This window comes from Pan paniscus, chromosome 1, assembly GCF_029289425.2.
Source record: "Pan paniscus chromosome 1, NHGRI_mPanPan1-v2.0_pri, whole genome shotgun sequence".
Taxonomy (NCBI): domain Eukaryota; kingdom Metazoa; phylum Chordata; class Mammalia; order Primates; family Hominidae; genus Pan; species Pan paniscus.
In genome coordinates this window covers 18,581,225-18,595,035 of record NC_073249.2, presented here as the reverse complement: position 1 = coordinate 18,595,035, position 13,811 = coordinate 18,581,225, and the positions used below count along the sequence as shown (strand labels likewise).

Sequence of the window (13,811 nt, the reverse complement as noted above, 5' to 3'; positions counted from 1 at the left end):
TAGATAGATTCCATCCCCTAGGATATTTCTATAGAAGAACCTTTGTGAGAGAGTAAATGGCTATGGGAAGAGGGTTTTCTAAATGCAGTGGGGTTTGGGAATGGAGATGTTAGGCTCACCTTTGACCCTGAGCTAGGCAAGTGGCCAGAGGGATGAGAAAGGATGGATTATCTAGGTCTAAACTATTAATAATATCCTCACATTGGAAACTGGCCATGGCTTTCATAGCTTCTGTCACTCAAATTTGTATTACATGCCATGGCCAGTTTAATCTTCCAAACATTGTTATTACCACCTAACTCTCCTGTCTCAAATCATTCGTGGCTGCGTTCTGCTTGTACAATAAAGTCAAAATACCTTAGCTTGGCTGGCATGGTCCTCTGGGAGTGAGCACTAATTTATATCTTCCTAAAGTCCTTCTGTTCTAGAAATGCCTGAATCCACACCTACCCTTGAGCTTCCCACTTTGTACACGTTTTTCCACTTAATTCTTTCTATAAAATACAGTGGGGCTTTGTTCTGAAGTTGGCTCCTTAAGAAGAGGAAATGTTTCAGGACAAAGGCAGACAGCTGTCTCTGCTATTAAGGCTCTTTGATTTGGCTCAGTACATTCCAATCTTGCTTCTGTAAACCATCCTCATTTGCAATCGTGTTATCCACCACCTGAGTCCCACTGTGGTTACCTAGTTCTAATCTCTCCACCTGATTCTGGGGCATTTCAAGGTCTAAGTGGCAGCAGTAGGATGCCTTTCTTTCACTTGAAAGTTTTTAGTTTATTAATCCACACAATGTCTGCGGATAACATAATTACAGCATCTTTACTCCTTTGGCTTTTTGCCAGCACCAACATTGGCCTTTGCCAACCCCCTGAGTTTTTTCATTCTATTCTTGCATTCGTCTCACTGCTTTCTTGAGGTCTTTTTCTTCTCATGGAGGCAGGCCATGTCTTGCAAGTCTATGTTTGGGTTCATGGTTCTTTACATAATCCAAAAAAATCATAAATCACACCAAAGTCAGCTATCTTGCCACCACCAAAATAAGTTCTGAATCCAAATACAAAGATGACATCCAGTGTGGTCTTGTATATTTTGACTAATTTTTCCAGAATTTCTGTCTTTGGTACTGTTTCCTTCCCAGTGTTAAGGATATCTATGACCATTTGTTTCCTTTGAAGTAGTTGGTTGGTCATGAGTTCCCTGGTCCAGATAGTTACTGTGTCATTCATGATGGCAGGTGATCTGCAGGCAACCAGGGAAGAAAACTCAGGAGGATGCTTTAAATCAGATGAGTCTATCTCTTTCTGAGCCCCAGATTGACACTGACCTAGTGTGTGTGTGTGTGTGTGTGTGTATACATACATACACATTTTATGTGGTATTCATTAATTCTATCTATGGCTATGTAACAAATTACCCCCAAACTAACAGCTCAAAACAAGAAATATTTAAGTAATTATTATTTCACACAGTTTCTGAGGGTCAGAAATTTATAGGCAGCTTAGTTGGATGGTTCTCTCTTAGGGTCTTTCATGAGGTTGCTATCAAACTCTCAGCTGGGGCTGAAGTCATCTGAAGGCTGGGCGATTCACTTTCAAATTCATTTGTGTGATTATTGGCAAGTCTCCATTCTCTGCAGGGCCTCAGTTCCTCACCACGTGAGCCTCTCTCTACAGGTTGCCTGGGTATCCTCAAAAGCCAATGATGAGAGAGAGAGAGAACAAAACAGAAGCTGCAGTGTCTTTTGACCTTAATCTTGGAATTGGTACGTCATCATTTCTGCCATATCCTATTGGTCACACAGATCTGGGAGGGTACTATGGAAGGGTGTTCACACAAGGACAGAGGGATGTTTGTGGTCATTTTGGCGGCTGGCTTCCACACCCAGCCATGTTTTTATGCCTCCCCATACACATTCTAACATCTTTGAAATCAGAGTGCATCTTATAATCAATGGTATGTCATAGTTTAATTGGCAAAACCTCTAGTTAGTGGTATATAAAGTAATCACGTGTCTTATAATTGTATCTTATTCAGGGAACTGTCCCATAGGGATAGGAGGCTTCCTGACTCCTGGCTACCAGTCTCGCCCATGTTGCTCATGGTCCCATGGAAAGTCTAGTTGCTGTCCCGCCATATGATGCTCAGCTTCTTTTCTACACCCTTGCACACACCAGTCCTTCTGAGGTGTCTTCTTCATAACTTAAATGACTACATCAGGCCTAATTCCTCCAGAAGCTTTCCCTGGCCACCCTAGAGCACCATAGTCTCAGTATGCTCTGTAGTCCCATAACACTGTTAATGATTCCATCCATTCGGTGTTTAATTTTGTACCTTGCAGTAATTGTTGAGGTTTCATGTGTGCCTACTTCACATGTACGTGCTGTGTATATATCCAGTGTGAATACTAAATGTTGCTGTATGCATTTGGAGTCCTGTTTTATTTTTAAAGCAGAATTATGGGACTCTTCATAAAACAATAACAACAAATCTCTGCTCCTTGGGTGAAATTTTATAACTAATCTGATAGACAAAATTATAATAATCAGAAATGTACAACTATACAAAAATGTATAAGTCAAAGATGCAAAGGCTGAGTTAGAACACCTCAGTTTCCAACAGTTCATCTACTTCATGATTGTTTTGTTCTCTGTAACATCTAAGTTATAAGATTTATTTGAACATGACTTCTGTGCATTCCATTGCACCATGTGGTGGGGAGAAAGGTGTCTGGTCTATTTTTGCCCACAAAAATAGGAATTTTTCTGGAAACAGGGTTAGGAACAAAAGATCAGTACCTAACAAAGCTCTTGTAAGTGGTTTAACTTATTGTCTTATAATATTTTTCAGGATTCATTGAAACAAGTGAATTGATTTCATCTATCTATCTATCTATCTATCTATCTATCTATCTAAGTTAAGGGAGGTTCAACAGAATGCATATTATAAGAAAAAAATGTTAAGGGAGGGTAAAATATATGAACTTCAAATAAAACTAACTAGAAATCCAGCAGACAGTATTGCTAAATTTGGGGATTTTCTTTCAGTTCCTTGGATCATTTACCATCCGCTTCCTCATAAAACAAGCAGTTCAGGATTGTTGCTGGAAATACGTTGGTAAGGCCCAGCCCAGCTCTACTCTGTCACTGGCTCAGAAGCACTTCTATCACCAGATATATATAAGAAAAAAATGAATCATCACTTCTACCTCATATCACATCCAAAAATTATCTAGAAATGGAATATAGGCTTACACACAAAAGCTAAAATTATAAAACCTCTTTAAAAAGCATAGAGCAAAAATCATTATATATTTGGGATAGGCAAAATGGGTTAGGCCAGGTAGACTGTTCACTGGGCACCACTTTTCAATTCAGAGGGGCAGGAAGTAAGGCATTCCCTTTCGGTCTTGGGTCTAAGCTGTACTGACCCACCTAGCCCTAAATACCTGACACATTTAACTGAATTTGGTTGGTATCTATTCTCAGTATAGGTTAGAGCCCAGAAAAGGGGATGATTCACTGGCACCTACTCTGACATCTAAGAGTGCATGGATCTAATGTTCTTTAGTTCTTCCAGGCTTGGAATAACTATCTTACAGATGACATTACAAGGTTGGATGAGATAGTGTCTATAAAACACTCCGAGATCTCTAGAAGAATGATGTCTAAAATTCACAAGGGATCACTACAGGTAACTACTCTTCACAAGAATATGTTCTGACTTGTTGTTTCCAAGAGTCTGTCTTCCATACGTCTTGGGATGTCTGTTGTCTTACTCTATTTTGTGCTGCTGTAACAGAATGCCACAGAATGGGTAATTTATAACGAACAGAAATGTATTTCTCACAGTCCTGGAAACTGGGAAGTCCAAGATTGAGGCATTGGTATCTGGCGAGGGCCTTCTTGCTGCACCATACCATGGTAGAAGGCAGAAGGGCAAAGAGAGGGAGAGAGAAAAAGAAGCACACACTCATCCTTTTCAGGGTCAAATTCATCCTTTTATAATAAGCCCATTCCCACAATGCTGTAGTTTGAATGTGTCTCCCAAAGTTCACATGTGGGAAACTTAATTTCCAGTGTAACAGTGTTGAGAAGAGGGGTCTTTAAGAGGTTATTAGCTCATGAGGGCTCTGTGCTTACGAATAGATTAATGCTATTATTGAAGGAGTGGGTTAGTTATTGTGGGAGTAGGTTCCTGATAAAAGGCTGAGTTTGGCCCCTTTCCTCCTTTCTCTCACCCATGTGGTGACTTTCATCATGTGCAGGAAGGCCCTCACCAGATAATGGCACCCTGTTACTGGACTTCCCAGCCTCCAGAACTGTGAGAAATAAATTTCTTTATAAATTACCATCTGGGGTAGACTTTTAGAGCAACACAAAACAAACTAAAATGTGTGATAACGAACCCACTCCCATAATAATGACATTAATCCATAAGGGCAGAGCCCTGATGGTGTAGTCACCTCTCATTAGACCCCAACACTGTTGCACTAGGAATTAAGTTTCCAACATATGCTTTTTGGGGGACACATTTAAACCATAGCATCTTTGTTTAAACATTTATAGTTAGTTTCAGGGTTGGTGGGTGACTCAGGGAGCTGGTAGGTTAACACAATATACGTGATATACCCTGCCTGTTCTGTGCCCTCTGCCTTCCTCCCTATTGTCTAGCTCCCCTTGAGCATGATGACAGGCAAAATTTGTTCAAATAAAGCAATTGGAGAACTCTTCTGTTAACTTGGTCTCTGAGTGTCTAAGTCCCTGAAACATGAAACGGAGACATGTCTTCAACTTAACAACATCACAGCCTCCATCCCTTGCACACCATGGGAAGCATTAATCATATTCATTAGGGATCTAGTTGCAGAATATATATATCAAAGGAGGAGGACAGAAGTGAGGGAAAACAATTATGTTTAACGAATGAACTAAAACAATTATGCAGCCACCCACTGAGTAGAGAGCTTTGAGCTCTGCTTCAAATGGGTTATGAAAAAACCAACTGAGAAACTGTATTGCAATTGAGCTGGACAGCTATTTCAGAGAACTCTTTCACAAGATAAGTCAACCAACATCACTGATTAGTGATGTCTAAAAGGTGCTCTGTTATTAGGTCTCCTGTGAGTCTACAATTAGCAATTTTCTGTAATTTTTAGAAGTTCAATAATAGCCATATGAAGACATTAAAATGCTGCCTCTGGTCATCTTGTGACAGTTACATTTGTTATCATTTTTGACAGCTCAGCATCTCCTGGCCACTCTTCCTATGTTGAGGAATCTCCCCTATTTCACCTTGCCTCCCCAAAGTAGGAACCAGAAATGTTCTTTCTCATCCTACCTTGGCAACTGTTGGAAACCCACCTCCTCATCATAGGCAAGACTTCCTATCATGTGACTGGAAAGAAACATCTATGACATTTATATTTATTCCATGACCCAGGTATCATTTTGTAGGCTGCCAAACATTCAGCCAGCAAGTGAATGGTCCATTTATTTGCAAGCTTGGGCTGATGCTTCTTACCTCTAAAAGCTAATAACTGTCATTTCTACCAAAGATTGGTACAGTTAAGCATGGGCATGTGTCCTAGGTCAATCAGACACATTCACATGAAGCTTCAATGGGGAAAGAAGAAACAGGTACCATGCAGACCTGTTTCTAAGAAGGATGGAGACAAGAGTGTTGGAGCCTTACAGCAAGCATGACCATGGTTCTCTCCAGGCCCACAGTTGGGGTATCACTGCAGTGTTTCTCTGGAATGCTTTGTGGTGTAGCATGTCTGGCTCTGTTGGGGGCACAGCTATAAAACCCGACTTTGACCTTCCTGTGTTCTTTAAGGTCCCTGATACTCTTTAATAAAATTCTTTCCTGCTAGTTAGAATGCTGAATGATACACAATGCTTTTTAGAAGCTAAATAAGAGGAGAACGTGCGACTGTTTTAGAAAGCTGTTAAAAGTTCATGCCAGTTGGGCAGGCACGGTGGCTCACGCCTGTAATCCCAGCATTTTGGGAGGCCGAGGTGAACAGATCACCTGAGGTCAGGAGTTCGAGACCAGCCTGGCCAACATGGTGAAACCCCGTCTCTACTAAAAATACAAAAAATTAGCCAGGTGTGGTGGCATTTGTATGTAGTCCCGGCTATTCGGGAGGCTGAGGCAGGAGAATTGCTCGAACTCAGGAGGTGGAGGATGCAGTGAGCCAAGATCACGCCACTGCACTCCAGCCTGGGTGACAGAGGGAGACTCAGTCTTAAAAAAAAAAAAAAAAAAAAAAAAAGATTGTACCAATTGATGGTGGCACTGGCAGTACTCAGCTTTTAGAGATAAGAAGCATTGGCCCAAGCTTGCAAATAAACAGACCACTCACTAGCCTGCTGAATGTTTGGCAATGTACAAAGTAATACATAGGTCACAGAATAAATGTCATAGATGTTTCTTTCTAGCCATATGATAGGAAGTCTTGCCCAGGATGAAGGGGTGGGTTTCTAAAAGTTGCCAACACCACTTTTAGTGTAGGAACTCACTGAAATAATCCCTGTGTCCTGTACTCTGACATTAGACATTGGTCCGTTGGGAGAGCAGAGAGACACTCAATTGGTGATCAGCCGCTGAAAGCTGCAGAAGACTTCAACTGAGTATAAATATGACCCGGGAGAGACAGTGCATGGAAGTGACAGACCTGTGCTATGATTTGAGCCCTTTAGCTAACCAGCTCAGAAAATATACCCTCCTTCCATCTGCAAGGAGTATAATACAGAGTGAAATGATTGTATAGGATTCCCCAGACAAATCCTTTACTGTAATGTCTTTCTACAAATATTAGGCTCTGAACAAACACATAGAGCGAGCCACCTGCAACTTGTCAAAACAGTTTATAATCTTTTGCCAAATATTGCTAAGTCCAGTTTATGGGCAGGTATTGATTTTTTTTTTAGGTAGACATACCTTTGACACCCTAATAAGTTCCCCTAAAGTTAATTTTGAGATTCTGTGCCAGGTAGGCTCTCTTGGGTCAAAGAAAGTCTACCAATCTCAGGAGATCAGAGCCTAGTGTAGGAAGACCTAGGGAAGCTGAGAAGAAGGTTTCCATGTTGGCTGCCACCCTGGCTGGCACTCAGGTACCTGGAGAGTTGTCTCTAGCCATGGGTTCTTTTGGGGTCACTCTCGCAGCAGGCACCTGCCTGGCTCTCATGCTCAGTCATTGCTGTGATTCAGTTCCATTGTCCCTTCTTCCTCCACTCCTGCACTGTGAATTACCTTCCCTCCTGTCTTCAGAACTCCCTCTAGTTTATGGCTTCTGCTTACTCATAAGCACTTCTGCCTTATGGTTTCAGTTGAGTGCCTTTTATTTGTGTCTTTCAGCTTCTGCTCCTACTTCTGACTGCTAATATCGATGACACCAGTTATCTGCAAATTCCTCATAAGGGGCTCCAATGACTTCATTTAGCCACTCTGCACCGCAGACCCTATTAGTCAGAGCTCTCCAGCTGTCTTCCAGAGTGCAGACTTGAGCCCGGATAATATGGTAGATATAGTGGTGTGCCTTGCTTCACCCAGCCAGTTCCCCTTTTGTGTTCCATATTGCACACCTCACAAATGGGTGCTTGTGCTGTACTCGTCAGCTCCTTCTCATATATTAGAGCACAGAAAAGAGATAGACAGCTAGCTTGTGAACATTCTGAACTTGCAAGTAACAAGTTGTGCAGAGAGTATCTGGGCGGATTGTATTTTCCAAAGATAACTACACCAATATATCCCATCCTGCATTTTCTCCTTAGAGTGGGAAGTTGACACTGTGGGACCATGGTCCTTCCTGTTGAATATAAGCAGGCCTGTGACTACAGTGGAAGGGAAGCTACCTGACTTCCAAGGCTGACTCATAACAAGTGGTAAGTCTTCCACCTATCTTCTTGGGGCCCTTGCTCTTGGAATCCAACCATGACGCTTGTGGAGGTGTTTCAGCTCAGCCCTCATTGATGTCCTGGCTGACAGCCAGCATGAACCACCAGACACACGAGCATTCAGATGATTCTAGCCTTCAGCCCCCAAACTGCCCCACCTAATGGTGAGTGGAGCAGACACAAACCATCTCCACCAAGTTAAGCACAAACTTGCATATTTATAAGAAAAACAAAAACAAAACAAAACCAACTCCATCTTAATCATTTAGGTTTGTGGTACTTTGTTACCCAGTACTAGACAAGTAAAAGTATCTCTTACTATCTCCCCAGTGATCTTATCCCGTCCACAGATCCCCCTCTTTCCTGTATCCTCACCATCATCATCTCCACTGGCTCCTTAACCTCAGCCTTTAAATGTACTTTAGCAGCTTTCAGCCTAAAGGAAGAAAAAAAAAATCTCTTTATCAAGTCAGATCCCTTCTTTCACTCTTAACCACTAGCTCTGTTCTTTCACATTCAAATTTACTATAATGATTATCTACTCAACGCAGCTACCTTCAAACTCCTCTGAGCTACTCTATTTACCACAAGCAAGCATTTTCCCTCTGCCCAGTGAACTTCTAGTTCCAAAACCAATGGACGACACTCAATATTTATCTTCCTACTTGTCTAACACCACAAATCTCACTGTGGGATGTCATCTGCTCATTTGCTCCACTAATACCAAAATGCCTTCAACTCTTTACGTACTGATGTGCAACTCTTATGCACTAATGACTTGGGGCTGGAAAACAGCTGGGAGGAAAGACAGAAATGTAAACCAAAGAAAATGACTGAGGCAAGTCTCAATCAATTTAGAGGTTTATTTTGCCAAGGTTGAGGATGTGCCTGGGAAAAAGGACACAAATCACAGGAACATCTGTGATTCATGCTTTTTCCAAACAGGGTTTGAAGACTTCAATATTTAAAGGGGAAAGAGTGGGCAGCAGAGGAAAGAAAAAGAATAAAAGGGGGGAAGGGTAGACAAAAGGTGGCAAGTGGTTTCTTTTGAGGCTCTACAGATCCCCATCTTTCCTGTATCCTCACCATCATCCTCTCCACTGGCTCCTTAATCTCAACCTTTAAATGTACTTTAGCAGCTTCCAGCCTAAAGGAAGAAAAAAAAATCTCTTTTTTTTTTCTCATTCTTTCTGAGGCTTTGATTAGCACTCATCAAATCCACATTTTATATGTTAAAGGAGTGGGTAGAGGAACACAGTCAACTATGCACTTGTCTCATGTTCAGTGAGTTTGCATTTTTATATAAAATAAAGTAAACAGAGACCAGGGGAAGCAGTCATGAGACATGCATTTGTCTCAGGTGAGTGGAGGAGGGATTCCTAGTCCTGCCTGTCCTGCACCTGTGAGGATAAGCTCTTAATTTACATTGTCAGGGTGAAATTCACAAGAACTCTGTTTCAGAATAAAGATCTTAGGGCCCCCAAAGAATTTCCTCATGAGCAAATTGTGAGGGAGGCCACCTGGGGAGATATATGGCCTTCTATATTTGCAGCTACCTACTTAGGAACAAAATGAAGGCAGTTTTTGCGTGACTCAGTTCCAAAGCTAAACTTTTCCCTTTGGCACAGTTTGGGGTCCTGAATTTTTTATTTTTCTTTCATGTAAACAAGTTAGGATTTATTGAAAGACTTCCAAGTGCCAGGTGCCTGTCTAAGCACTGTCAAGCAATAAAATTTCAACAAATTGAGTTTAATTATCTAATTGGCTTTTATTGGCAATTCATGAATTGGGCAGCATCCCATTTATGAAATAGAAAGGTGCTCTAATGAGCTGAGCAGAGGAAGTTGGCTTTACAGAGAGCAAATGACGGAAGAAAGCAAAAACAAGGAACAAAAAACAGATTGTTCATTTTAAAATTATTTTCCTTGTAGGGTTAAGGCAGATGGGAATTCATTATCGTGCTGCCTCAGGCTGACCAGGACCCTTTGGATTGATTGCTGTGAATCTTGTTGTTTAGGAAAATGTCCCATATATAAGTTCAGCTTCATTACATGGCACTCAGCATGAGTGATTCCATTCTGGTTTGGTTTGGTCTGGTCTGCTGGGGATTAGTGCATGAGCTCAGTCAAAAACTATGGCCTCCCATAAATTTCATTTCACAGCGCTTTTGCCTAGGTTGACAGTAAAGAAGGAAAAGTGTAGTAGAAATGTGGTAGCTGGCCCTGAGCTGGCCCTCAGAGATCCTCACTCCTGGAATCGATGCCCCTATGTGGTCCCTTTTCACAGTGAATAGAGCCAACCTGTGTGACCAATAGGATACTGCAGAAGTGGTGGTGTGTGGCTTCTAAGAATAAGTAATAAAATGCATTGCAGCTGCTGCCATGGCTTCTGGGGAAGCCAGCTGCTGCATGGTTAGATCACTCTGCAGCAAGGCCCCCACAGAGTGCAACTGAGGCCTCCACAACAGCTGGCACCAGTGTGACAGTCACGGGAATAAACTACCCTGGAAGTGGATCCCGTCACTCCAAACAAGACTTCAGATGGCTGCCAGCTGAGCCAACATCCAAATGAGCCTCATGGAAAATCCCGGACATGGTGAGAAATAATAATGTGTATTGTTTTAGGCTACTGAATTTGGGGGTATTGATTATGCAGCAATAAACAATCACTATAAGAAGTTGCGTTCTACAGTCAGAGGAGCCTGTGTTTCATTTCCACTCGATCACATGGCCACATGTTAACTTCCCCAAGCCTGAGTTTCCTCCTGCATAAATGACAGCACCCACTTCCTACTGTCATTTCGAGGATTATATTAGATAATCCATGCAGAATGCTAAGCATGATGCCTGACATACAGTAAGCTTGCTGCAAATGTTAGCTATCATTATGATTATTACTCCAGCTCTACCTATTCAAATTTTTGTGCGGTTATCAAGACATGATTCTTACAACAGTGTTTGAACATAAAAGAAGTGATAGTAATGAAGGGACCCACTTGGATCCACCAAGATGGCATAAAGATTACTTTAAATTGAAGACATTTGAAATACAGCAGAGGCAAAAAGAAGCCTTTCTGGAGCTTCCCTTATCTGACTAAAGGCAGAGACTTCTGAATAAATCCCCTGTCCTGGGAAGCTTCCAGCCAGGAAGGAGACTAACCATTAGAGAAAGTGCATAAACAAACCTTATCAAAAACTGTCTACCTTCCGTTTGTTCTCCTAGAACAAATCTTCTATCTTTCCCCTACCCTCACCCTCACCGTTTCCCTTCCCTGGTTAAGCTGGTATGTAAGCCCGTACTCCCAGCTGTTCAGTGAGTTCATCAGTACTGAGTACTCCCACAGACAAGGGAATCAACTTCATCTTTTCTTTTGTTAATATATCGATTGTCAGTTAATTTGCAGACCCCTGGTATCTGGACCTAAGTTAATAGAGGAAAAGTTTTTCTCCCAACAGTAATATAGCGCCTTCAAGGAATGCCACAGGTATCAAAATAAAATAGAAATAATAAAGAAGTACCATTATTAACTTGGATTTAGAGAACCTTAACCCTAGAATCCATTTTGTCCAGTTCCCTGTGTGACGTAGAAATGGAATTCTGCAACTTCTGTCAGGGGCTGAGCGGTACTTTTAAGCCACTCTGAGACAAGAAATGTCACATACATGCTTGAGCCAGTGAAGACTGGCTGCTGTTAATAAGGAGATCTTTCAGAAAAATTCTTCTGAGCCAGCCTATGCCTGCCACCTACTCTCTTATCTTCAATAGTTGATTAGCCCCTCTAGCTCTCAATTCTTTCTCTTGGATTTAAGATTTCTAGATGCCCCTAATTACCCTTTGCAAACAATATATTTCACATTACCATCTTGCGGTGCAAAACTGGATAAAACTGTTCAAATCAAGAGGACTCTGATTCCCTATCCAATTTTCAGGATACTCGGTCTTTTCTTGCTCCATTATCCCATCTAGATAGTCCTGAGATGCCCCTGCGTGGCCTGTGCTGGTTCCTGACATCTGCTCCTGCCATCAACCTGCCCCTTCTAGCTGGGAGGTAGTGAGAATGCAGGCAAGGGTGGCTTCTCTTGCTGTGGCCACATGGCCTTCTGGGGGAGTCTCTAGACCTCCAACCCAGAGTGCCAGGGAGATCTAACTGGCCTTGAGATGGGCAGGCCCATAGTGCCACCCAACAAGGGCCCAGTTGGCAGTGCAGTCATGCCTCTCCCCACAGGTACCCTTGCCCAAGGCTGGACAATGCCCCTAGGCACCTCAGGCAGGCTAACTGGGCTACAATTTGGTCAGCATAGTAGAGGTGCTGAAAATCCCAGCGGCACACCTCATACAGGAAAACACACCCAGGGCTTAATGGAACCCACCTTCTTCTTTTTTTCCATTTTTTAGAAAATTGTGGAAAATATACGTAATATAAAATTGGCCACTTGCTATGGTTTGAATGTCCTTTCCAAAACTCATGTTGAAACTTATCTTCAATGTGGAGTATTGAGGTGAGGCCTTTAAGAAATGATCGGATCATGTGGCCTCTGCCCCGGATTAATCCATTCACAGATTAATGGATTAACGCTATCGTACAATGCCCTGTGCCACCTGAGGATACCACAGAGAGTCCTCACCTGCAATAAGGTTCCCCTGACCCCTGACAACCATCATTCTACTTTCTGTCTCTATGCATTTGACTCCTCTGGGTACCTCATATAAGTGGAATCACACAGTCTTTGTCTTTTTGTGACTGGCTTATTTCACTTAATATAACTTCCTCAAGGTTAATCTATGTTGTAGCATGTGTCGGAATTTCCTTCCATTTTAAGGCTGGATAATCAATATGCCATTGCATGGATGGACTACATTTTGTTTTATCCATTCATCCATCTGATACAGGAGTTAAGAGGGAATCACTTAGGCAGATAGTAAGGGTATGGAAGTCCTCGGTAAGGCTTTTCTTTTTAATGAAAAACAGCCCAAATCATTTTCCAACAAAGAGCAGCCTTTAAAGTCGAGCTGCAGACATAGGCAAGCAAGTTGGGGGCTTGCACGGGTGAATGCTGGCAGGAACTAGGGACTAGACATGCTCAAGATGGCGGCTCCATCATCCATTCTCTGCCAGCCACGTGTATAGTAAGAGCACACAAGATGGCACCGGCCACGGAGAATTCATTTGTGTAATAAGATTAGGGTGGGGCGACCAGTCTTCCTCGCGCTATGACGTGCGATATGACGCACGATGTGACGTCACACCTGATTGAACCAGTCTGTGAGCCCTGGGTAAATAAGACACCACCTCCTCAAGCTGGACTATAAAATCCTGTTCATTTGCCACCAGCCGTCTTTTCCGCTGGGAGACCCCTTTCTCTCTATAGAGAGAGCTGTTTTCTCTTTCTCTTCTATTAAACCTCTGCTCCTAAACTCCTCCCATGTGTCTGTGTCCCACATTTTCCTGGCGCGAGACGAGGAACCCCAGGGTATATACCCCAGGTAACGTAGCCACGTCACATCAATGGATATTTGGGTTGCTTCCACCTGGCGACTGTGAATAGTGCTGCTTCGAACACTGATGTACCCTCTCTTCTTTTGAAGGGAGTTTAGTGGCCTTCAGTTGTCACTTAAGCAAGTCCCTGGCAAGCCCCAAAGCTGCTCGTGAGAGTAGCCCTTCCAGCTGCACAGGCTGATCTCATCTCATGACATTTCCAGGGTTGTTTTAGTGCCTCCTTTGTCGACCACCTGGGCAGCGCACTCCTGAGTCTGGCTTTGGGGCGGAAGTTTCTGCTCTTTCTGACAAGAACCTTTCAATTCATGCACACACAGACCTTCCCTGGGACATGAGCCTGCGTTATTATAGAATGGCTGACAGAGCTCTTCTATGTCAGCTGCCTCCAGCTCAGAACCAAACTCGCCTTGTGCAAGT

At 42.7% G+C, this 13,811-nt stretch overlaps 1 pseudogene; it reads right to left on the bottom strand.

Annotated features, from left to right (window-relative positions):
• Positions 1-818: 818 nt before the first annotated feature.
• On the bottom strand, positions 819-1,225 carry LOC100990205 (small ribosomal subunit protein eS24-like; annotated as a pseudogene).
• Positions 1,226-13,811: the final 12,586 nt, after the last annotated feature.